The following is a 27,146-nucleotide window of genomic DNA, read 5'->3' as shown; positions in this document are numbered from 1 at the left end:
CTATTCAAACTGCTAAAATCCAAAGGTAAAGAGAAAATCTTGAAGACAGGTATACAAGCCAGAAGAAAATTAAGTGACATTTTTAATGTTCTAAAAGAAAACTGTCAACACAGAATTTCACACTTGATAAAAAATGAAGGTGAAATAAAAACTTTTCAGACAAACAAGCTTAGAGAATTCATGACTAACAGCTCTGCCCACAAGAAAAGTTAAATGAAAACAATAAAGAAAATCAATGAAATCAAAAGCTGGTTCTTTGAAAACATCAACAAAGATCAAGAAAAAAAAAGTAAACACAATATACTAATATCTGGAACAAATTATGGGAACTTGCTACAGATCCTCCATATATTATAAGGATAACTAGGAAATATTACCAACAATTTTGTACCCATAAATTTGACAATTTAGATGATATAGACCAAAGCTTGCTCAAAAAATTATAGATGACCTGAGTAACTCTATATCTATTAAAGAAATTGAATTCACAGTTAAGTACCTTCTACCAAAGATAACTTCAGGCCCATATGTCTTTTCTGTCAAGTTCTACCAAATATTTAAAGAAGAAATAATTCCAATAATTCCCAACTCTTCCAGAAAATAGAAGAGAATACTTCCCAAATAATTTTATGAGGCAAGCATTGCTTGATACCAAAACCAGACAAAAACATCATGAGAAAAGGAAGTTACAGACCAACATCCCACATGAATATTGGAACGTGGATATAAAAATCCTCATAACAATAAAAAATTGAATCCAGCAATATGAATAATACATCATACCAAATGGGGTTAATCCCAGGAATACAATGGTGGCTCAATATTTGAAAAACAATCATATTATTCACCATATCAAAAGACTAAGGAAGAAAAATTATATGATCATTTCAATAGATTCAGAAAAAGCATTTGACAAAATTACTATTCATGTTAAAACTCTCAGCAAGCTAGGAATAGAGGGGAACTTCCTTAATTTGATGAAGGACATCATTTAAAAACCTACAGCTAACATCGTACTTAATAGTGTTAGACTGATTGCTTTTCCCCTAAGATCAAGAAATAAGGCAAGGATATTTGCTCTCATTACTCCTACCAACATCCTTCTGGAGATTCCAGCCACTGTAATGAGGCAAGGAAAAAAGTGTCATACAGATTGGAAAGGAAGAAATAAAGCTATCTCTATTTGCAGACAGGATTGTCTACATAGAAAACTCCAAGAAGTCTCTATATATGTACTAGAAGTAATGAATGAGTTTAGCAAGGTCACATTTTATACAAGGTTGGTATCAAAAAAAAAAATCAATGTATTTGTATACACTAATAATAAACAATTGAAAACTGAGTTTTTTAAATGTACCATTTATAATAGCACTGAAAAACAAAAATACTTAGGTATAAATCTAAAAAATATGTGGAATATTTATTTGTATAGTGGAAACTACAGAACATTGATGAAAGAAACCAAAGAATACCTAAATAAATGGAAAGGTTATTGCACTCACAGATTCAAAGACTCAATATTGTTAAGTTATTAATTGTCCCCAAATTTATCTAAAGATTCAACCTAAGACAAAATCACAGCAGGATATTTTATAGAAATAGACAAGCTGATACTAAAATTTATATGGAAAAGCCAAGAAACTAGAAAAGCCAAAACAATTTTGAAAAAGAAGGACAAGATTGTAAGACCTTATACTACCTGATTTTAAGAATTATTATAAAGCAATATGAATCAAGACTATGTGGTATTAGTGAAAGGAGAGATCAATGGAACAGAATAGGGAGTTCAGATATGGAGCCAATATATATGGTCAATTGATTACTGGAAAGATTCCAAGGTAATTGGCATGATTCATGTTTTGCGTTAACTTGACTGGACCACAGGATGTCCAGAAATCTTGTTAAACATTATTTCTAGGTGTGTCTGTGAGAGTATTTCTGGAAGAGATTAGAATTCGTATTGGCAGACTGAGTAGAGCAGATGGCCCTCCCCAATGTAGGTGGGCATCATCCAAACCATTGAGGGCGTGAATAAAACAAAAAGGCAGAGGAAGGGAGAATTTTCTCTCTCTTTGCCTGACTGCTTGAATTAAAACATTGGTCTTCTGCTCTTAAACTGGGGCTTAAAACAGCTGTGTTCCTGGTTCTCAGGCCTTTGGACTTGGACTGGAATTACACCAGCAGCTTCCCTGGGGCTCCAGCTTGCAGATTGCAGATGACAGAACTTCTTAGTCTGCATAATTGCATTAGCCAATTCCTCATAATAAACAATTATATGTATTTTGTATATAATATAAATATAATATAAATACATATAACATTAATATAAAGATATATACATATCTTATTGGTTTTGTGTCTCTGGAGAACCCTAATACAGTAATTTAGTTGAGAGAGAATAGCGTTTTCAACAAATTGTGGTGGACTATTGGACATTTATATGGAAAAAAAAAAAAAACTTTGACCCATATTTTGCACTATATACAAAAATGAATCTAAACCTAAATGTTAAATCTAAAACTATAAATTTCTTAGAAGACATAAGAGAAAATTTTTGTGACTTTGAGTCAGCCAAAACATTTTTATATACCACACTAAAAGCATGATCCATAAAAGAAAAAAAATTGATAAATTGGAATTAATCAAAATTTAAAACTTCTGCTCTTTGAGAGACATAATTAAGTTAATAGACACAAACCACTGACTGGGAGAAATATTTGTAAAACATGTTTGATGAAGCACTTATAAATTTATAAAAGAACCTTAAAAATGCAATATTAAGAAAACAAACTATCCAATTTTTAAAAATGGGCAGAAGATTTGAACAGACACTTCACCAAAAAAGATATATGGGTGGCACACAAGGACATGAAAAGATGTGCAACATTATTAGTCATTAGGCAAATTAAAACTGCAATCAGATATCACTATACACTTATTAGAATTGCTGAAAGGAAACAATACCAAGTGATGATGAAGATGTAGATCCACTGGAAATTTATTCATTGCTGGTGGGAATGCAATATGACATACAGCCACTTTTGAAAGTTGTCAGTTTCTTATAAAGTTAAACATATACTTACCCCATGATTCACTTATCTCGTTTCCCAAGAGAAATGAAGACTTATAGTCACATGAAAACCTGTAAGCATATGTTTAGAGTGGTTTTACTAATAAACACCAAAAATGGGAAACAGCTCAAATGTCTTTCAACTGACAAATTGATTAAAAAAAAAATGTACACCCATACAATGGAGTACTACTCACCAGTAAGGATGAACAAACCAATGATTCATGGAAAAAATGTGAATAAATCTCAAATGCATTATGCTAAGTAAATAAAGCTATATACGGTGTGACTCCTTTTTAACTCCTTTTTTATGACATTCTTGAAAAGGCAAAGATATAGACAGAAAACAGATCAGTGGTGGCCGAGGGCTGGTGGTAAGGTGAGGGGTGACTAGAAAGGAGCACAAGGGAATTTTGGGGGGTAATGAAGATGTTCTATATCTTGATTATGGTGGTGGTCATACAACTGTAGCATTTGTCCGAAGTCATAAAACTGCTGTACACTAAACAGGGTGAATTTTATATATTATGTAAATTATACCTCCATATACTCCACTTTTAAAAGAATGAGAAATGGGGTGGGGAGGAGAGAGGGAGAGAGAAAAGAAGATACAGGTAATCCAGGGCATTGAGGAGGTTAGAAATTCACCATGATGAAATGGCTAAGGGATTTTAAGAGAGTAATCTCTAAATTTCATTTCCATCCTCAGCTACTTTTACTTAAAAAAATAAACCTTTTACCACCAACAGCATAGTGGGAAGTTCAGGAACAGAATGATGTAGGCAAATGTGTTTGCAGCCTTGCTCAGCTGAGGCCAACAGCATGAATCACCGCAGCATGATATCAAGGGGGGACAACAGAGTCCACGAGGACCAGGATTCAGGTAAATGGAGGTCCACGTGGGAGCTGCAGCCAGAGCATAACAGAGAAGTGGGCTGGTTTGGACTGACCCTGGAGCAGAAATGAGACAAGCTTCCCTTTTTCTCCAGAGGCACCAAAGAAGATAATCCCTGAATGGACACAGGCAGACACTTGGATTATAATTCAAAAAACAATCCAGACTCAAATTTTTTCTCCTACTATATATCATCAAGTTGTAGTGAATTAATCTTTTACAACAGAAGTATAAACACAGCCCTATGTCAAGAATTTGCTTGTTTTTCTGCTTTGTGAATTATCACCACTATAACAGATACATTAAATATCTGTCCCACTTAAAGCTATAAAAACATCAAAATCTTTGCATTGCTAACAAATACGATGTCAAGGCTCTTAGTTCATTTTAAGAAAAATTAATAGCATCTTTTAATTTTACTTTTTTAAATGATGCAGGGTTCAACTTGGACAAGAGTTCAGGGCTGCTCTTTAGAAATACTCTTTCTACAAATTAGTTAGGCTCAGGATTTTATTTGATTTAGGTCAGCTATTCACAAACGAATATCCTAAGGAAAAGTAGTTCTCCTCTGTAAGCTTTACAAAAGAGAGAGGAAGAGGAAGAAGTGCGGTCAAATCAGTTGGGAAAATGTGGCACAGCATTTCCCCTTAGTATTCACAATGCACATTGGTCCTAAAGAATCTTCCAGGAAGCAAGCTTGTTTAACTGTGCTCGACCGGGTGTATTTTGCCCAGTGTCCAGCACAGCTCCTGAGACAAGGAGGCACTTTGTCTCTTTTTTTGAATGAAGCCAGGATTTCCCATGCTTTAACCAGAAGCATGGTTAAAACATCTTTCTTTTATAACATCTGTTCAACAACCTGCATATCAGTGTTTTCAGGAACTTCTGAGTTAGCTATTTTAAAAAATCAATGAAGAAATTTAAAAGGAAAATTTGCATTGCTCAATAAAGGAGAACAGAGGAAAATTTTTATTAAAAAATCACTTGATGCCCTACTGTCAGATATAGTCATGTCCTTCCTTTGCTGTTTAGAGTTTAGCTAAAATGTGGTGAGTTTAGCAGTTTTCTAATTTGGGGGCTTTTTTTCTTAGGCCTCAGGAAGTTCGTTCAAATGATATTCTGACTTTTTACCACTATCATGTCATGTTTTTAAATGACAGGGTGAAAAACAATAATGTGAGAAGCTACAAATTACGCATTTTGTAGGGGTTGGAAAAGTTCAGTTAATCATAATCCTTTTAAGATTGATTTTCACAACTTATCTCGTCCCAGAAGGGTCTGGAAATAGGAATTGTCAAAATAGATTAAGGAAGCCAGTCTTCAGCTCTGTAGATCAATTAGACAATCAAAAATCTCATAATACAGCTCAGTTCTTTGGGGGGAGGAGAGGAATGGGAGAGGTTGGAAGGTTGCAAAGGCTTAGGAAAGGCTTTTGCCTGATGGAAGCACTGTCCCCATGGGAGGGCCCACTAGGATGTGTGGCTTTCAGCTTCCTCCGTCCTCCTCGACAGTCCTTTGCTGACAGAGTCAGGGACCTTCTTTCTTCACCTGAGGAGTCTTACAGGGAGGTGCTGACAACATATACTTGCCTGCACACAGTAAGAGCACTGCCTGCTTCCTCCTTTGCCACCTGGGTTCCGTGGTGGATTACCAAATGCAGGGAGAGGGAGGAGCCCTCGATGCCCCAGGCTTCTCTCTTTCCTGGAGATCCAGCATGAATCAATCAGGGCTCAGTCAGAGGGGCAGAGTCCCTCTGTGTGTTACAGGATAAAGGACTTCTTGCAGGAATCAGACCTTACACAAGTGTGGGAGTTTCTCTCTATATAACTTGAGAAGATGGAGGAGATAACCCCTAAGGAACTTTCTAGTTCTAAAATTCTACATCTATGGAAACTTTATATCTGGAGAGGTGAGTCTGCCATTTCATGCAGAGGATGAAAATCTGCCAGAGAAAAGCTCCAGCTTATGGAAAAGAAAAAGCGGTAGTCATCATTTCTCATTAGCAGCACCAGATTCCGCTACCTCAGCTGGATGCTGCTTAGTCACCTCCAGTAATAACCTCCACTCCCAGCTCCACGCTGCTGCCCAGGCTCAGGCGGAAGTCTGTGGTTATGAGTCACAAACTCTTAGATCCAGGAATTGAAACGAGACCACGAAAGGCAATTCGCCTTCCGTAACTGGTTTCCTAAGAACTGGTTTCTTCCTAAAAGAAAAAAAATAGTATTTGTGGCTTATGAAATATCATGTCCTATTTCCTCCTAGACACATAGGTCCAGGTATGAATTTTAATCTCCAATTGGAAAAACCGAGATTTTGGTTTTAGTTATCATTGTCGGTTGTTGGATCCAGAGCTCCTTCATGGGACATTAGGTCACAGCAAATGCAGTGCTTAACCGAACACAATCATTGACACAATCTGCTCCTATCTGGGAAGTCTGATGAGGCTACTTGTTCTTTTGGCATTTTCGCTTTACTTAATTTTAGGGCATGGGTTCAAAGCATGGCTTTGTGATAGCAGTGTCCTTCTAAGGCCATCCTGCCCACCCCCCTCCCCACAGGTATGCTCACCTGAGCTCCTTGCTGGGCTTCTACCAGGTATCTAATAAATACTCACTGTCAGTCCTCTCCCTGCTGCTACGTTATGAGAAATAAGAAGGAGGTGGTGCCAGTCCTACTTTTAGAGTACCACATGCAGGGCTGCCTTCACTGCCTAATTTCAAAGTTTGAGAGCAAACAGGAAATGCAATTTGCGGACTATAAAAAGAGTCTTGGAGAGGATCAAAGGTTGGATAGAAATGGAAACCCAAGTGTCTTCTGCAGAGCTAGCACACTGGGCCCCAGGGAATGGCGGGGAGTGGCTGTGTGGACAGTGTTACTGCCAGAATTTGGCCAAGGGAGATAAAGGGCAAGGCTGAGGATGGGAGTGTGATCCTGGGAATCCAAAATGAGTACATGAGAGGACAGAAGCACAGAATACAAGGGAAGAGGCCCAGGAGAAGCGAGGAAGACCACAAAGAAGCAGTGCAGAATTTAAAGATCAAGCAAGATAATACATGATTGGTGATCTTGCTCAAAACCCAAGACGTGCTGTTTCTTCTAAGACCTCCCATGGGAAGGGGAGAGGAGTGGGAAAGTTTTCCCAGAAGATCCACTTCCCTTCCAACTTCCAGGGGAGGTGACATCTGTGCTGGTCTTAAAGACTGGGTTGGAATGAGTTAGTGATACTGCACAGACTAGGAACCCAGACAGCTGGGCTCCAGCCCGGCCCTACTGCATGCTAGTTGTGTCAGCTTAGCCTTAGCTGTGCCTCAGTTTTCTCATCCGTAAAGTTCGTTCATTCAGCAAGTCTTTGCTGAGCCCTACAGTGTACTAGGCAGCACTCTGGTGAATAAAACAGACAGAAATCCTTGCTCCCTACAGCTTACCTTTTAATGGATGAGAATAATGATAGTAATAATAATAATACCAACTCAAGGGGTTGTCATGAAGATGAAGGAGCAAACACATATCAAGCACACAAAACAGTGACAGCATATGTAACAGATGCTCAACAATGTTATTATTATTATTATTTTAATTGTTAGGTGGGCAAGAAGGTGAGGGCATTCCAGTCAGAGGTGGGAAGGATGTGGTGAATATGGAAACAGCAAGAAGTTAATTATGGCCACCTTGGTGGGTACCAGGGGTAAAGATAAAGTTGGAGAGTTGATTTAGGACTCCAGCTCCCTGAGCCCTCAGCAGTTCCTACACATCTTCAGAGGCAGCAGTGTTCAGGCTCTAGAGTTTGAATCTCAGCTCAGTTGTTTACTAACTTGCTTACTATGTGACCTTGGATAAGTAACTGGAGTTCTCTGTGCCTCTGTTTCCTCACTGTAAATTGCAGTCATGAGATCTATTTCACAAAGTCGATGGAAGATTAAGGGGCTTAATACTTGTTAGCTCTTAAAACCTTGTGATCGCAACTCAGGGAGCATCTAATAAGTCTAAGCTGTAATTAGTCATTCTCATTATTATTATTTCTGTCATCTTCCTCAACTCTCTAGTTTACCCATAGGCGCTACAGTCATGTTTTATTCTTCTCATTGTTTTTCTTTCCTTCTATCTCCAACATAACTTGCCAGGAAGCTCTGCCTTTTCCCTTCATTGGGTCTCTCGGATGCTTCCTTTTTCTGCTAGGGCTTCTTTTGTAGTCTAGGCCCTCACTGCTTTGTTCCAACAACAGAGCAGCAGTTTTCTAGTTGGCTTCTTTTTCTGAAGCCGTCCTTTATCTCAGTCCATTTTTCACAGAGCTGCCAGAATAATCTTAAAGAGCATCGTCCACGTGCTTAAGAATCTATATTGTCTGTTGTACATGTTAGCCTTACCCTGGCATTCAGAATAATTTCATAAGCCCTGCCACCTCAACCATCACCACTACTATCCTACACCTTCCCTACCCCTCCAGGATGGCTAGCTCAGGTGCAAGGTGGAAAAAGGTACCCTGTCCTCAAGATATTTGACTGCCATCTGCAGCAAAATTCTTGTTATAAGCCAGGGTCTCATCAGGAAACAGATGGTACATTGGAACTGGATAATTCAGGTACAGTTAATAAAAGGACTATTTACAAAGCTTTGGGTAGGATTTAGGGAAACAAATAATGGAGAGTGTAGTACCCCAGGGCTTGCAACAGTCAGGAGCCATTATCAAGCACTAGGCCTGGAGGGCAGGGTGTGGTCATCACAACCCAGAGAAAGGTAGCTGTATGGAAAGGGCTGTTTGACAAGAATTGTGACCTTCAGTATAGGGATGTGGGCAACCTATGGTGACCCGGCAAAGAGAATCAGGGGAAGACATGCTCCCACCCCACATTCCTTTTACCCTGTGATTTTCTCTGAATCCAACCAGAAGCCATTGAGATAGCTCATACAGGTCAATTTCTTGGACACAGAGCAAGGTGAAGAAGTGCGAAGAGTGGAACGGGAGGAGCAGATGGGAGATGCTCAGCAGAATTATAATAACAAACATAAATCTATGATGACCGTACAGTTGCACAGTAAATAATCTGCACAGCCAAATGCAGCAGCCCTGACACCACACTATGACCAGAACTACCTCCACCTCCAACCACACCTCCCACCCCTTAACCTTCCCCACCAAGGAAGAGGCTTGACCCGAGGGAGCCTCTGTACCAATTAGAAGAAGGTACCCCTTCCCCAAGACATTTGACTTTTATTTGATGGAAAGGTTTTGGAACATACTGAGCTGGTTAGAATAAGATGTCATACAATCATCTGTCAGAAAGTGTTTATTATTATAAAGATACAAGTCTGCAACGCGAATGAGGTCTATGACTTCGGGATGGCAGCACGAGGAGCCCCACAGACCCACTCCCCAGAGAAACAAGCAAAACTGGTGAAAACCACATTTAAAGTCTCGGAAATTGTCCTGAGGGAATAAGGCAAATGAAGAAATGTTTTTTCAAGAAAATCTACCAAAGTCAGAGAGATCCTGTGGCATTTGAACCACAACCCATTTCCTCCCTTCCCCCTGCTTCCCCTACAGCTCATTGGCATGGAAATTCCACTCTAGGCAGGTGTAGCCACGAAACTGGGGCTCCCTTCCCCCCTTGGCTCCCTATCAAGAGTTAATATACCTCACCAGGGGAGGACGCAACCAGCATTCCTTACCCCTACAACTCTGAGTGAAAGAGGCTAAAGTCCTTGTGAGTTTGGCTGAGAGGTTGGGGATCTCTTCTGCAACCCAGCTACCACTCATAAGGGGGGGCTCTGCCCCAGGCATGGAACAAGAGTCCTGGAATGTGATCACTTTCACCTCAACTCACTGATAGGGTATAGGTTCTACCCTAGACGAGACAAGCTGAGAAGACGAGAGACTCTTGCCCTATGGAGCACCCAGAATAGTGGCTTAGAGATTTTGACCAGGGGGAGACAAAGTCCACAAGAAAAGGGGGCTCCAATGCTCTTCCTAAAGAAATTGACTTATTTATTTATTTAATTTATTTATTTTTGGCTGTTTTGGGTCTTCGTTGCTGTGCGTGGGCTTTTCTCTAGTTGCGGTGAGCGGGGGCTACTCTTCGCCATGGTGTGGTGGCTTCTCTTGTTGCGGAGCACGGGCTCTAGGCGCGCGGGCTTCAGTGGTTGTGGCTCGCGGGCTCTAGAGCGCAGGCTCAGGAGTTGTGGCGCACGGGCTTAGTTGCTCTGCGGACTGTGGGATCTTCCCGGACCAGGGCTTGAACCCGTGTTCCCTGCATTGGCAGGCGGATTCTTAACCACTGTACCACCAGGGAAGTCCCAAAGTTGACTTTATTTAAAACAAAGCGTGAAATGGAGCAGAACCCTGTGGGGCCCTCCTGGGTACAAGTCCCTTCTGTGTCCCCCATTTTTGTTTGCAGGAAATAGGCTTCATTCAGCCTGCTAAAATCACTGTCATTCCAGGGTGGTGCTGTACACACCCAAGTTTTCACCCTCTGAGGAGCAACACTCCCAGAGGGTGAGACAGCGAGGGAAACAGCCTTCACTAAAATAGTCTAATCTAGTCACTAAATAAATAAACAAGCAAACAACACAAACTCCAGAGACAAGGGAGGGAAATTGGAATCCAGAGTTGCTACAATATGTTACCTAAAATACACAATTTTCAACAAAAAAATTACAAGACAGGCATAGAAAGAGGAAAGCGGGACCCATACATAGGGGGGAAAAAAAAGAGCAGGCAACAAGAACTGCCTTGACAGGGCCCAGATGTTGGATTTAACAGACAAAGACTTCAAAGCAATCATTATAAAGATGTTCAAAGAACTAACGGAAACCCTACTTTAACAAGAAAAGGAAGATATGATGATAATGTCTCATCAAGTAGAAAATATTAATAAAGGGATAGAAATTATGTTTTTAAAAAAGAACTAAATGGAAATTCTCAAGTTGAAAATACAATAACTGAAATGAAAAATTCACTAGAGGGGCTCAACAGTAAATGTGAACTAGCATTATAATGAATCAGCAAACCTGAATATAGATGGATAGAGACTGTTCAATCTGAAGAAGAGAAAAAAATGCAAAAAAATTGACAGAGCCTTAGAGAAATGTGACACACCTTTAAGTACAGCAACATATGCATAACTGGAGTATCAGGAAGAGAGGAGAGAAAAAGGAGCAGAAGAAATAATGGCTGAAAACTTCCCGTTGTGAATGACAGCACTTTAGATGTGATGCTTTTTGTGTGACACACAACTTGTGCAGTTGTACATGGAAGTCTGAATTTACCACCACAGTCATCACCACCATTACATCACTTCAACCCTTTTTCTTCTTCAAAAGAGCAATTCTGCTCTAGTCAGGTCAGTCGAAGCTGTTATCTGAACCTGTCTTAAGTCATTCTAGCACATGTCTTTTCCCTTGACATCTCTTATTCTTGGCATACCCTTCTGGTTTCTTTTTATTAGTTACGAACCCATCATTTCTCCCAAGTTCCCAAGCCCATGTATTTTTTATCTAATTATATATATTCCTGACATGCTTTTTGTTTGTTGTTCTAATACTTCATTTAGATATCTGACAAATATTTATTGAATGCCTATTATGTTTCAGGCATCTTACTTAGCACTAGCAAACAATAAGACAAAGACCTTGCCTTCATTAGCCTACACACAAGTAAGCAAATACATAGCATAATTTTAGATAGCAGTAGGTGCTATGTGAATATAAAGCAGGGTGACAGAGTTTACCTGAGGGAGGAGAGCTGTTTTAGATAGTGTCCAGAGAGGGCCTGGCTGATATTGAAGACAAGGAGCCGGCCAGGTAAGAGCAAGGAGTGAGAGAGTGGCATGGACACATATACACTACCAAATGTAAAATAGATAGCTAGTGGGAAGCAGTTGCATAGCACAGGGAGATCAGCTCGGTGCTTTGTGACCACCTAGAGGGGTGGGATAGGGAGGGTGGGAGGGAGACGCAAGAGGGAGGGGATATGGGGATATATGTATACATATAGCTGGTTCACTTTGTTATACAGCAGAAACTAACACAACATTGTAAAGCAATTTTACTCCAATAAAGATGTTAAAAAAAAAAAAAGGCAGGGGAAATAGCAGGGGTGAAAGCCTTGAGGCATTCATGGTGGGTCTAGAGAAGAGCAAAAAGGACAGAGTGATAGGAGTCCAGTAAACCAGTAGGAAAAGAGTAGGAGGTGGGGTTGGAGGAGCAGGGGGAGGGGGCTCCGTTGTGTAGGGCCATATTGGTGTGCCTGTCTCTCCTTGGGATGTCTGTCTGGGAGTACTTCTTGAAATACCCAAGTCCTCCCTCATCCTCTACCCAGGCCCAATCTGTCCAGTGAAAGAAGGGCAATTTTTAGATGCAGGCCTCAGAGTCCCTGTTCTTGAAGCTGAGAACTGTTATAGTCAAGAGTGAGGGCCAGATTGACTGGGGAACAGGAGGCGGGGAGCCGAGGGTTAGAGATCAGTGACGGTCACTAATAATGGTAGGGCCCCAGCAAGTCGACAGATAGATTTATTGGAATATTACTTACTGTACACTTAATCTATGTCAAAGCCTTTATATACACAACGCCATTTAAACTTGACCACAACCCTGTGACACAGGCATTATTATCCTATTTTACACAGAAGGAAACTGAGACACAAAAAGGTTAAGTAAGTTGTCCACAGTCACCCTGTTGGTGGTAAAGCTAGGATTTTAATCTACATCTGTTTGCTCCCAAAGCCCAGACTTTTAACTAACCACTACACTACCCCATAGAAGCTCAAAGATTTAACAGGAGGCCCACCAGAAAAACAGGAGGAAAAGAAGGAAAGCAGTGAAGGAAGTTAACAGGAAGAATTTCTTAATTCCTATGACCTGAGAATGTTTTAAAAACATAAGTAAATATTACTGCTTATGGTCAATCTGTTCTTCTTATTTCACATAAGTAAGCAATCGAATGAGAATTGACTTGAGAGTACAGAGATGAAATCCTATTTATTGAGTTTTTATTGTAGAGTTTTTATTGTAAAACCAGCAGCAAGCCTTTTGTTTTCCTCTTACAAAAATGTTGTGTGTTTTTTTGTTTGTTTAATTTAGAAAACACAGAGAAGAAAATAGAAAAAAACAAAAATCACCCTGAGAATACTCATTCAGCTTAAGTGCTGACATACCTGTCTAGAATCTTCTGGGTCCTCATTGTAAATTCTTAGGAGAATCTGATTGGTTCAGCTTGGATCATATATGTTCCTCAATCCAATCACCTGTAGCCAGGAGGGTTAGGATTATACAGTGATATTGGAGTTGCAGAGACCCACCCCTTTGGATTTTTAGAGAAGGAGGTCATCAAGAACCCCAGAGGCTATGAAATCTGGTTGTGGAAGGCTCTCTCTGAAGGCAATGTGGGGTGGGGGCAGGGGTGGGGTGCAGCAGGACCAGAGACAGAGAGATGAATTGGGGGCTGTTGCAGTGATCTAGGTGAGAAAAAAAAAGGCTCCTGAACTAAGTAGTGGCTATGGGATGGAGAGCTGAAGAAGGAACTCAGAAAAAATTAGGAGGGAGAACCAATTGCCTTTGGTGACTGATTTGATATGGGAGATGAGAGTGGGTTTAGGTAAGAGGATAGGCAAGTTGGTTAACAAGATCATGATTTTGAGGTGCCTGTGGAATATCTAAGCAGATGTGTCCCATAGGCAGTTGTGAGTAGTCAGAGCTTAGGAGAGTGATCTGGGTTGGAGTGAGGGGGCGGTTCCAGCAGGGGGTGAGGATAAGATAATCAGGGAGAACGTGTAGAGTGAGAAGAAGACTGAGGACAGAACCCAGAGAAGGCTGTTAATGGATAAGGGACAGGTCAATTAGGAGGCTGAGAAGGAGTGACAGAAGGGTGGGAGTACCAGCATGGAGTGCCGCCATGGAAATCAGCAGAGAGTATTGTCAGGAAAGCTGACAGGAAGTGCTGCAGACAGATCCAATGACACAGAGCCTAGAGAGAGCCTGTTCAACCTATAGCAGCGAGGTGGGTCAGTGCGGGGAGAGCCTGTTCAACCTATAGCAGCGAGGTGGGTCAGTGCGGGGAGGGGCAGAGGGTGAGGCCAGGCTGCAGGAATGATCACACAGTGAGAACAGAGACGATGTGTGAGGCCTTTCAGGAAGCTTGGCCATTAAGGGAAGAAGAGAGGGTAAGGGCAGAAGCCAGAATAAAAGACATTTGGACAGATGACAGTGTGTGTGTGTGTGTGTGTGTGTGTGTGTGTGTGTGTGTGTGTGTGTAAGACAAAGAGAGAGGAAGAGGGAAACGGAGAGAAGAATGTGGCCAAGTGCATTTAGGAAGTCTAATAAAGAGTAAGATGCAGGAGACAGAAGGAACCCTGAGGACAAGAGAAAAAGATGTACCAGTGCCTTAGACAGAGAAGAGTGAGGGGTGAGTCTGAGTGGCGGGCAGTGTGTAGGTAGAGAAGCAGCGGGCTGAGAGACCTCTGCCTGGTGGCCTCCTTTTTCTCAGTACCCAGACAGAACAGGTCATCTGCTGAGAAGGTGGGAGGAGGTGGGATAGGGCTTGAGGAGCATGAGCTTTTTGCCGTGTGAATTGGAAATATAATAGAGACATTTCCCGCTGATATCAGAATCCATGATGCTGTGGTGACCTTAGTCTGAGCAGTGCGGACTTCTCTGTAAAACTCGGCAGCTGGGGCTGAAGAGAAAGAATGCTCATGGTTAGGCTGATCTGGTTTGGGGTTTTGGCTGAAAGTGGGGGACAGAATGGCAAAAGGGAAGGGCTGGTGGGCATAGAGAAGATGGAGTAGGAAGTGGCAAGGGCCAAGGTGTGACAGCAGGAGCACAGCATTGTGTGATGGAAAATGATCTAGTTTCTCCACCCAGGTGGGATTGTATGGCCACTGCTGACAAAGCCTTGACTCTTTTGTGCTTTAATGTTGTCACTCTGTGTTAGGCTTAGACACTCTGGCCCTTAGTCAAGGGCTGTCCTACCCACAGCGGTAATAACAAACTAATAATAAGCTAATAATAAACATTTCTGAGCTCTTCGGAACATTTGTGCTAGTGGCTTCTCATGTTTTACGTCATCTAAGTCCCATGACAATTTTGTCCTGATGTCTGGTAGTACCCTCATTTACAGAGGACATTTGGATTCAGGGTCTAATCAACTCCAACAACATGTGAGCTTGGTTGATTTTTTAAAATAACCCCTTCCCCCGAATCAACTCCAAATCGGGTGTTAGCTTCATCTATTGAACATTCTACCAGAGTTCCTGACAGCCTCATATATATCCAGATAACCCAAAGTAGATCAAGAAATATCAAAGAATACTCATTTTAATTTCCATAAACTGTAGGAATTGGAAGAGAAGTGGTCCTTAAGCCCATGGGGAAAGGGCAGGGGAAGCAGGGGAAGGGTACGGATGATGGGGAGCGCCCTGAAAGTGCTGAGAATCCCCCAGAACTGCAGATTCTTAACTGAGGTGTATCTGGCAGGAAGCCCCAAAACACCTAAAATCTTGAACCCTTTGATCAGTGGCTTTTCTGAAAACTGTTTCTCCCTCGGCCTGCCTGACACGTGCAGGACTGAGAAATCTTATTAAAGGCCTTTCAAAAAAGCTCCGTGTCGTGGAGCATCTGCTTCTGGTGTGCGGGAGATTATACATGCGTGATCTCTGCCAGAGGGACCCAGCCAGCTCTAGGCTCCGTCAGGGAGACAGGACTTCAAAAGAGACGCGCTCAATTAAGGAAACAGCCTTTCCTGGTCTTGGCTCTGAATCTCATTTCCAGCACAGGCTCATCTGGTTAATGATAAGAAGCCCAGGATAAGAGCCTGCTTGTCGCCTGAATGGCTTCCTTCCTGAGGGAGGAGAAGAAAAGGAGAGAAAAAGATTAGCACAGCATCAGGCTCCTGATTTAGCTTTCTTTCTGAAAAAAAAAAAATTTACAAAGAGCCCTTTACCATCTGAGGCTGTTTGGATTTCTCTTCTCGAACTGCCCGATTCAGGTTGTGTCTTATTTTTTATGGTTGACCCTGTGCATTGTGGGGTATTGTGTCCTTTTTCTATGGAAGGCACTTAATGGATTAAATCTGAAAAGAGTCAATGGTAACCAGACATCCATTAGAGAGGACTATTTACATGCAGTCACTCCTGCAGTTTTTTGAAAAGCACAGAATTAAAAGAAAAAATTGCTGGAAAATACAATCATTAGAGTCCTTTGTCCCTCTTGGCTCCTCCTCTTCATACCCCTCCACCTGCTGTGGGGGAGGGGAAGGCACCGAGTCACTTCCACGGGATTGAATTTGGGAGGGTGGGCGTGGCTTCTGGGGTGAAAAGGACAGTGAGGACCAGTGAAGACTGCGAGACTCCTGGTTCTTACCGTTTTCCGTTCTGCTGCTGCTGTATCTGAGGGTCTTTTCCTCTGGCACTCATAGAAACTCTTTTGAACAATCTGATTCAGAACAACATCTAAAATTCTTTACAAAAAAAAGCGAGATGGCCTGATTTGAAATTTTAGATTCAACCTTGTGCTTGTACTTTAAATCAACAGAGTCCTGGGCCAGAGAGGTACTGACAGGGAGCTTGGAGAATTTTACATCTCCAGCTCCGTTAGAGGATTTGCACCGTTGAGTCCTTCATTTAAAGGACTGTGTTATTATTTTGTTTTGTTTTAACAATCTACACGTTGACGACCTCATTTTTGCTTTTCTTGTGCTTTGTGATCTTCACAGGGTTAACACAGTTGTTAGCCGGACACATCTTAACTCATTAATGGAGAAGGCTGGTAGCAAACACCAGATTTATGTCTTTTCCAGGTCACATTCATTGTGGATGCAGAAATGGGATCTTTGCCTGATTTAAAGAAAGTACCCAGATGAGAGGAAATGCAGAATCCACACACTCTTCTGTTAAAAGATAAACTGAGGCATATCAACAATTTTAAGAGTTTGAGCAAAAATCAATTCAAATCAGGTAGCATCCAATTTAGCAGAAAGAAAGGAGCTCCAAGGAGCTGTACAAAAGGAGAGACTGTTAGAGCCAGAAGGGAGCAGAAACAAGGAAGTTATACTAGGCAAAAAAGTGCTTGGTTATTGCAAGGTCACTTTCCTTTAGGGGATGGCGGGGGTCTATCAGGCAGATGACCTCATTAGTGCTGATCAGGTGATTCCTGATTGACTGGTTTAAGATTCCATTTCTAGGAGAGCTGACACTAATTAAGACTCAGTTTGGGCTTGTTGTCTTGGTTTTTTTTTAACAGATCTCAAATCACTCTTTAAAGTAGAAAGGCTTAAGGGTTATAAAATTAATAAAAATTCAAAAATCTTTTGTTAAGTTGTGTTGACAGCCTAAAGCAAAATGGAAATCAATTCAACAAATATTTATTGACTATGCTAGATGCTTCTGGGAGTCAAAGATAAATGTAACATGAATGAACGTCAAGTCCAACATTTAGGTTCAATCAATTACATAAACTCACAATACATGGTACATGGATGAATCAATTAGGAGTTCCATGTGAAAAAGGCCTTGAACCTCTGATATGAATGGAAAATAGCTGGTGAAGCCTTGGGCTGCTCCAGTTGAGGTACAATACCATTTTTTTTTAAAATTGAAGTATAGTTGGTGTATAATATTATATGTTACGGGTGTATAATACAGTGATTCACAATTTTTAAAGGTTATACTCCATTTACAGTTATTATAAAATATTGGCTCTATTCCCCGTGTTGTGAGATGCAATACCTTTTACAATAGGTCAAAGTGGGCGTTGCCTCAGAGCCTCCTCTCTGGTGGGACCATGTCTGGAATATTACATTTATTCTGGGCATTACATACACTACACTACATTTTAAAGTAAACATTGACAGAGCAGAATCCACGCAAAGGGAGGCACACGTGTGGTTTTCCAGCATGGAAAACATATCATCTGAGGAACAGTTGACAGAATGGAGACTGTTGAACCTTGAGAAGATCCAATTTAGGAAAGAACTAGAATCACAGAACTGAGAATGACCTCCTCTACATCTTTTACACTAATCTCTGTCTCTTACAGATGCAAAAACAGGCCCAGAAAAGGGAATGCCTTGCTCATCTCCATCTGTAGTCTTGCCTAAACCTGGCAGTTTTATTCCTGTATCATCAGGTTACCTAATCCCAGTACTCACTTTATAGCTCAGCTTATGCGCCCGGTCATTTGGTTGATTCCAGTTGTCAGAGGGATGGACCTTCCCTGCCCTCAAAGTAGTAGAAAGAAGAGGAGACCAGGAGTCTAATTCCTCTTCCATCCTTTGCCTGGCAAATTCCTACTCATCCTTCAAGACAGGTCAGATGTCACCACTTGGCTGAGCCCTCACGGTCCTCCACTGAAAATTAGTTACTCTCTCCTCTTAGGTGCCATGGCTCTCTGTTTATATTTTACTGTAGCACCTTTCACATTGAATTGTAATTATGTACTGCAATTACGTGTATGTTCATCTTTCCACTAGATTCTGAGCATCTGGTCTAACACGACTCAAAGACTCAGCCCGGCTGACACTGTTGCCCAGCGCCACACGTGACCTCTCCGTCTGACCAGGGCTTCCCCACAGCACGACTGCCCCAGGGTAGTCAGGCTCCAAGAGCAAGTGTTCCAGTGAACAAGGCAGAAGCTGCATAACCTCTTATGACCTTGCTTCAGAAGTCACATGGTGTGATTCCCACCGTGCCTGCCAAGATTCAAGGGGAAGGGCACAGACCCTACCTCTCTGTGAGAGAAATGTCAAAGGATTTGCAGTCATGTTTTAAAACTACCACAGGTCGACAGAAAATAAACTAATAAATACATAAACTACTAGATAATATGTCTAGTGGTGATAAATGTTACAAAGAAGAATAAAATTTTAAAGGGGGGATAGAAAGTACAGTGACTTGAGGAATTGGGGGTGAAGTTCTAGATAGGATGGTCAGAGAAGGCCTCACTGATAAGATGGCATTTGAGCAAATACTTTTCCCTACTTAATCTTTAATCCATATGTTCAACTATCTTTCCATTCCTTCTGTGTGTTTAGGCCTTATTCTTATTGACTTCACAGCACTCAAAGTTGTTCCAACCATGGACTTTTAAACTTTTATTTTTATGGCATTGTCTGTCAGAGTCTGCAATGTGGATTCCCTCTGCCTATTGCTCAGGAGATATCACATATAAGCAATCCTTGTTTGCATGACACTGTGTAAATGGAAACTCCTGCATTTCAAAACTGTCCTTGGGACTTCCCTGGCAGTCCAGTGGTTAAGACTCTGCACTTCCATTGCAGGGGGCGCAGGTTCGTTCCCTGGTTGGAGAACTAAGATCCTGCATGCCTCGCGGTGTGGCCAAAAAAAAAAAAGAAGAAGAAACTGTGTCCTTGCTAAGAGGTGAGAGGTGTCAGTTACTACGGAACCAGGAAAGGGAGCACACAGTCCCTTCCTATTCGCATGAGTTTCAGTTAACATGGTGCTGTGCAAAGCAAAGACTGCCTGTATTCTCTCATTTAAAAAAAAACCCACATTATTATTTCAAGCCTATCCTCAGTACCTAAAAACCTCTCCTTTGCATGCACTGCTTGGCATGTTTGATCCAGGACACTTAAATGTTTGGGATGTTGAATGAGTGTTTTCCAGTAGAGAAAAGTTCACAGAGGTGGAAGAATAGTCAAACACAACCTCGTGGGATAACACACAATTATCCCTCGTGGGATAACCAGAACTGAGGTAGCTGGTAGATATTGTGTGAGTGTCTGCATTTTGCGTGTTCCTGTGGGCTCAGCTGCGTGCCCTTTTCTGCATTCACCTAGTGTTTCTCACAAACAAAATGGCACATAAGCAAAGGCAAAATTAGTTGTTATGCTCAAATTACTCCCTAATGCATCAATCATGTTAGAACAAATTCACAATTTCAAAATAAGTGTTATAGCAGAACTGACTATATTGTATTGAGCTTGAGATGCCTATTGTCAGGCAAGTGGAGCTGTTGAACAGGCATTTATCTAGAATTCAAGGAAGAGGCCAAAGCAGGATATATACATCAAGGAACCATGAGTTTATACATATATCTAAATCCACAAGATCATCCAGGGATTGAGTATAGATGGAGAAGGGAGTCAGACTGAGGTAGTCCAACATTTAGGGGTTAGAGAGATGAGGAGCAACTAGCAAGAGAGCTGAAGAAAGAGCAGCCTGTGATGCAGGAGTAAAACTAACGATTGTTCTAGAAACAAAGGGAAGAATGTATTCCCAGGAGAAGAGAACGATCAGCTTTGTTCAATTCTGCTGACAAATCAAACAAGATGACGACTGGAAGTTAATAACTGATGGAATGGTAGGAGCCAAAGCTTCACTGCAGAGGGTTCAGGAGAGAAATTGGAGACAGTAAGTATAGGTGCCTCCACCAAGAGTTGTGCTCCATCAAGGAGAGCAGAGAATTTGTCCATAACTAGTATGAGATATGAGGTCAAAAGAGATTTTAGAGATTTTTTTTCACCAAAGATGGGAGGAATGGCAGTCTTGTATACTGATAGAAACGGGGAGGGGAAAAGGAAAAATTACTGATGCCCTGGGGGAAGAAATAATTAAAGGAGAGAAGACATTCTGTATGTGAGAGGGGATGGATGGGATTCAGTGCCCAAGTGGAGGGGTTGGCGGCAGATGGGGTGTGGACAGTTGATCTGTGGTAACAAGAGGGAAGGCAGAGAACATGGTACACATATAGGTAGGTATGTACATGAGGTGGTGGGAGTTCTTGTCATAGCTTCTTTTTCCTCAGTGAAATAAGAAGCAAGATTAGGGTTCATGAGATGATTAAGTAATAATCATATAAAGTGTTTGGAACAGTGCCTAGCACATCGTCATAATTAAATCATTGGTAGCCATTTGTTATCATCATCATCATCATCATCATCATCATCATCATCTCACACTCTTTACTCTTAAGAAACTTTAAGCAATCTTAAAAAGAGGGAAGAGGGATTTAATATTGAACATTTAATGTAGCCTCCTTACAAGAATTTTCCATTACCATTGCCCACCACAAGGCCTTGCTTTTAACTAGATCAGAGTTTGTCTACCAATTTAGTCACTTACCCTAGGCTGCTGTGACAATTATACAGGCAACTCTGGGAGTGTCATTCACTCCCAAATGTGACCCAAACTGAGCTATCATAGAACCCTATGTCTCTGGTAACAGTAGTCCATTGCATGGTAGGCACATGACCCAGTCAGATTCTTTCCCTATATCGCTATGTAGAGTTGAGAAAGAAAGAGAGAATTTTCTTTCTCTTGGGTTGCCTAAACTGGGAGATGCTCCATATTGTTGTCCAGTTGATGCTTTCAACTGATTGCTGGTGTATCTCCATTCCTTCTTTAGAACACACTGAATGATGCCCACAGCACTTTGAATACTCACTCACTGCTTCTAGGGGACGCTCATGTTTTCTCATTTCTGCTTCTATTGGTTGAGTTATATACTTACCAAGAGTTGGTTGCATTTGTTCCCAAACCTATTTATAACACCTGTTCTTGACTATAAATGTATAATGTAATGTATACTGTATAAATCAATGATATATATGTGTGTAAAGAGAGTTGTGCCTATGAAAACAAAGTCAAAGTCTTTGGAAAGACTTGATAAAAGCAAAGCACTACACAGAATAAAGTTGCTATCAATTTAAGTGTAGGCAAGAAAACTTTAAAAGATTGAAAGAATCATAAAAATTGAGATTTAAAAGCATCTTTAAGTTCTCCCTCCACAATAAAGAAAGCAAAAATAGAAATGATAAATAATACACAATGGAATGGCTTATGCAAGAAAGGCCACTTAGAACTGTAATCAGAGAGAACTTGACCCTTCATCAAAAAATTGATGAATAAATGCACATTAAAATGTTTTAGGTTAAAATAGTATGTTTAAGATAAATAAGTATCATTTTCTAAATTTTATACTGTAATCAATTTTTAAAAATTTACCTACCAACTCCCAGACCTGATCCCATAAGATAAGAATAATTCCTTAGCAGCTTTTGAAAGCTCTATGTTCCAAATTTACTAGGAGGCAAAATATAGACAGTGGAGGGTTCCATTAAATAAGTGGCATGCAAGAGCAGGCATTGAATGGGGAAGGGGGGGCTTGGGTCAAGGTCTGATCAGGAGTCCAGCTTAAATTGGTTTTGGGGGTGTTCCTTGATGCCCCCACAGATCTAAATGGAAAAGAAAACAGTTTATGGGAATTTAACTAGAGCAGGAGGATAAGTGTTTCCAGGCACGTATGGGGGGGTGATGAGAGAGGCAATCAGTCTAGAGGCAGGATTCACAAGTCACACAAGCAAAGAGCGGGGGTGAAGGTGAGCACTGACCCTAAGGGAGAGGCTTTGGGCTGTCTGTACCACTTTATGCTGCTAATAGGGCCTGGTAATCCTGGGCCTCAAACTGCTATCCAGAGCCAGAAGGATGTCAGAGAGCCTCAAGGTGAATCTCAACCCAATCTGAGAAAGAGCTAGAGATGCTGAGATTCATTTACAATATGAAAGATTTTGACATTAATTTTTAGTGTGTAGGCTAGTCTTAGTGAACAAAGTTATTTGAAGTAGGAAGGCAAAATACTTTCTATTTTGAAAAGATTATTCCAGGCATTACTCATGACTGAGTTTTTTTGTACTTAAAGACAAGTTCATATATCCTCAATGCCAGCAGACCTAGGAAAGAATTTTAATTCCTCTTCAAATGCCATATCAAAAGAGCAAACCTCACGCACCCACCCTGCACTTAATCAGGTTCCAAAGATAAATCAAATACAGTCACAGGCTTTAAGTCTTCATCACTTTTACTGAAAAGCCAAAGGCCCCTTTATGTATTTTGAGAACCATACTGTAAAGCTGGATTGATTACTGATACAACATAAAGTCTAACTTGAATTTTTTGCTATATTCCAGATTAATTCTCCAGAGTTTTATGAGGCTTCCTCAGAAGACAAGATGAAGACATCTTGCTGTGCATCAGAATTAAACAGTAACTGTACGATCTGAATTTCTTTTACTTCAAACAACTCAGCAATTACATATGTTTCATTTCCTTGGACAGACGGTAACCTGCTGAGTCTCCTATGTTATCAATGCCTGTTTAGTACCCTGGCTAAAATTTATTTTAAGGCTCTGTAAAATCAATTTCTCCATCTACAGAAGAAAGTATTCATAATAAATATGTGGAAGGATCTGGAGATGTAACAGACTAAGTCCCCCCAATGTATTTGGATTCCATTCTCAGTGGAAATCTGGCCACATAGGTCTGAGGTCAAGTGACAAATTCAATCCAAGGAAGCTTCATAATGATCTTAAAACTGCAATTGAATGTTTTTGGAGCAGTCAAGTTGTAATCTTTCACTTGTTCATTGGTTTTCTTCCTTCACATTAAACATATCTGAAGGTTTTATGTGGAAAATGTAAAGATGAGATAGGACATGGTTATATGGAAACTTAAATGTTATTAACAGGTGCTCAATAACATAAAAACCAAGTAGCAACAAGATAGTCCATTTCTACTTGCTAGTGAAGTGGTGTTGGACAATGCATGCTGTGAATTAAAAGGAGAAGAAACCCTCATGAGTTAACATGCAGGATGACATCCAGAACAAGCTAGGACTTGAGCAGGGTCCTGAAGGATACACTGGAAACAAGGAAATGAAACACACGGGATGAACCAGGGAAATGGGGGGATGAGGCACGGGCATGGAAATGACCGTGCTCGTTTAGCAGGATGGACCAGTCTACCTGCGGTAGCTGCCAAAATACTTTTGTTGAGTTTAATTGATGGCACATTGGAGGAGAGTTTTCAATGCTGACCTACAGGTAAAGGAAAGCCTTTGACGTCTCTTGAGTAGGGGCCTGGAAGGATGAAATTACAAAAGAAATTCCTGCTGTAGTTTAGGTATAATAAAACAAGGGCCTGGATTGGGTGCATGGGCCACAGTGATTGGTTCAGGAAAGTGAAAATATGTATCAAATTTATCCATTTAAAGTGAATCCTAACATTTTTGTGTGACGTCTGGAAGACAAATAGGCCTCTGTTGTGATATAGTTCTGGACAATGAGATGTAAGTTGAAGTTTTGGAGAGAGGCTTCCAGGAAATCTCTTTCAAAGGTCAGATTCAATAAACATGCACTATTTTGCCTTTTTTGCTTTTCCTTAATTCCTGAAAAGTGGAAGTGCTGACTAGAGCCACGAAAAAAAAGGGCAAGAGGGGAATTCCTTGGCGGCCCAGCGGTTAGGACTCCGTGCTTCCACTGCAGGGGGCATGGGTTCTATCCCTGGTCGGGGGACTAAGATCCCACATGCCTCGCGGTCGGCCAGAAAAAAAAATTTAAAAAGGCAAGATCCTTACTGAGATCTTAGCCTTGATGATTTTGAGCCACCCAATGAACATCAGCTGACAACTGCCCATTTCTTACTAGTTCCATGAGAAAAACAATTGCTTATCTTGTTTTAGCCACTGGTATTTGGGTTTTCTGCTATATACAGTCAATTTCACCTCTGCTAACTTCTCTTCCTTAATTTTCCAATTTTAAGTTTCTATTTTCCCCCATACTGTTTCCTTAACCTGCTCATGTATTTTCTGCTCCAACAAGAGCAAAATACTTTCAGTTCTTTCAACAAGCCATGTCTTCTTACCTACAGGCCTTTTGTATGCTCTTTCTCTCTCTCCCTCAAACCCTTCTCCTGGTTAATTCCTGCTCAACCCTATGTCTCCCCGCAGTGGCACTTCCTCCTTGAAGGTGTCACTTTCCTGCCCCCTCCCACCATTGCTGACCCCTGTCCAGATTTTAGGCCTTCCTATGAATTCCAAAGCACATGTTATTCTCTCCATAAGAAAACTAGCACATCAAAGGGGCTCTTTTAAGAACATCATGCCTTTCAATATGCTCTACATATGGGAGAAACACAGTGAAGTAGCAAGGTTTACATATCCAGGTTAACTGTCTAGCTTTGCTCTTTCCCAGAGAGCCTCTCTGCCTGAGAGCCTGTCAAGAGATCTCTCGTCAAGTGCTGGATTCCTTTACTCCCGAGGGAAGATCTTTTACCCAACAGAGTAGAGACCAAAAAATGGAGCAATGTAGTTCATATCCTTTACCACACTGATCTGAGAGTCGATTCAAAACACAGGCAGGCTCGGCCTATCTTTTTTCTCTGGTAATTTAATACCTAGCTCGCTTTACCATGCTATGATGTAGAAGATCCAACAGAGTCTGGCCTCAGTTTTACCATGGTTCCATCCTTTGTAACAGTTTATTTTCCATTAAAAAAAATAGTAATTGTGGGTGGATAATTTTCTCCACCTGTATTCTTTCCTTTTTCCTTCCTTCTATTCAAGGAGGTCAGGAAGTCAGCCCTGTCCTCGTGGTCTCTGGGTAGGTTTGTAACAGGGATGGATGAGAGGTAGCTTAGAGAAAGATCTGGCTTTGTCTTACAAAAACCTTCTCTCCTGTTCCTCTCTCTCTCCCCAGACTCGAAGAGGATCTCTCGGCCTGCTTGTGGAGAGGAAGAGGAGAAAGTGAGAGAGGGAAAACAAGTGAGAATGAGAGATGGAGACAGGTGAGTTCTGAGAGAGAAAGCCACAAGCAGAGGGCACAAGTGTTGCTCTCTCCAGAAGCTCTGAGGGGAAATGACTGCTGGTGCATCTGGGGAAGGGACCACAGGCTTCTGAGCAAGCATCCCCGTGCTCCAAAGGTGTAATGGAAACAGTAGAGAGCCACCAGCCCTGCAGGCGATGTACAGATAAGAACGATGGATATCACAGTGGCAACGTGTGGGGACAACCGGAAGTTGCCTCCCTGCTCTCCCACCTCCCCACCCGAGGTCTTGGAAATTCGGAGTATCCAAGAACTCTGGCACCTACCCGGATGGGATGGGGGAGAAGCCCAGGAAAGACAGACAAAGGTTGTCAGGACTACTGCACATGCATGTGTTGGTGGCCAACACAAGAGTACCTGGCTGAGGGGTGCGGGTGCAGGCTGGGTGAAACCTATGTGTTTCCTGTGCCCCAAGCTCTGTACCTAGAGGAAGAGGCTTTTTGTGACTTGCTCGCCTAAGGTGTGTTTTGTGATTCTACTACCTGGCAGAGGTGTGTTTTGGAAACTGAGTGTTAGTGGAGCCCTGAAAGTTGACTTCCACCAACCCAGAGTCAGAAATTAATTAATTCTAGAGAGTTCTATTCTTCCACACCTGAACTGTGGATGGAATCCATAGCCACTACACGTGTGCCAGGCCTACCTGATGGAAGGCTGAGCGAATCAAATGAGGTAATATATGTGAAGAAAGTGTTTGAAAACTGGTGACATGCACACATGCTTGAGGCATTATTATCAGCAGTTTTGTGCTTCGGGGCCAGAACACTTCTTTTTGTGTATGATCCATATAAAACATTAAATGTCTCTTGGATGCACTTTACTTGGCAGTGAGAAGGGCTAAGCCTACAAAACTGCATGTTCACTTTACTCATGTCATTGCATTTGGCTTGTGGAATGGTCGTTCTAGGTCCTTAGATCATTTGTTTGTTTAACAAAGGCAATACATGTTCTGTGTACTATTAAAAAAAATTGCTGATTGTGACACTAAAATTAAAACTATAAAGTACCATGAAACTCAATTAAATTGTTCTCAAAGGACTCTGAAAAGCAAACTTTCACAGTGCCAAAATCATTTCTTCTGTCGGAATATCAGACCAGGTTTAAAATGAAAATATTGTGTGAACATAAAACTAAATTGTTTTGTCCTATATTGTCACAGTAAGAGTTGAACCCAGGGACTCTGTTTTGGAAACTGATTCCAGTAAGACTTCTATTTTGGCTTCGTAAAGGCCTTTCTCTCTTTCCTATTCCTGTCTCATTTTATTTTTTAAGCTATAACTAAAATTACTTAGTAAAAAAATGTTTTGAGACATATGAATTCATTTATAAAGTAGTTCTGCTGTAAAATGTCTTTTTGGCATCAGTTTCAATGAGCTCACTCTCCCCCTTATTCTTATGTTTAAAGATGATAGAAGCTGGTAGGAGGAAAAACTTGGGGGGTGGGGGGAATGGTTGGAGCCCTCAGGACTGCCTGTGATAGGAAGTCCCAGAGGAACAACCCACGGTTACAGGAAGTGAGGAGGCTTTCTTCCCAGAGTCTTCTGCAGCTGTGTCCACTGAGAAGGCCACATTCCTGCACC

General features: G+C 41.3%; 1 long non-coding RNA gene across 3 annotated transcripts in view; it reads left to right on the top strand.

Annotated features, from left to right (window-relative positions):
• Positions 1 to 27,146, top strand: part of LOC132369110 (uncharacterized) — a 195,193-nt gene that overhangs the window by 167,867 nt on the left and 180 nt on the right. Inside the window, exons 4-5 of one of the 3 annotated variants that reach the window (XR_009504260.1) lie at positions 22,879 to 22,960; positions 25,444 to 25,531. This is a non-coding gene — a long non-coding RNA (uncharacterized LOC132369110). Of the gene's footprint in view, positions 1 to 18,423; positions 18,978 to 22,878; positions 22,961 to 25,443; positions 26,568 to 27,146 lie in introns of those variants that run through there. The other 2 variants (XR_009504258.1, XR_009504259.1) reach the window with 2 other exon arrangements.

The sequence above is a fragment of the Balaenoptera ricei genome, chromosome 7, assembly GCF_028023285.1.
Source record: "Balaenoptera ricei isolate mBalRic1 chromosome 7, mBalRic1.hap2, whole genome shotgun sequence".
NCBI classification, from domain to species: Eukaryota; Metazoa; Chordata; class Mammalia; order Artiodactyla; family Balaenopteridae; genus Balaenoptera; species Balaenoptera ricei.
Note: the sequence above shows the minus strand (reverse complement) of the source record. Positions and strands in the feature narration are given on the sequence as shown.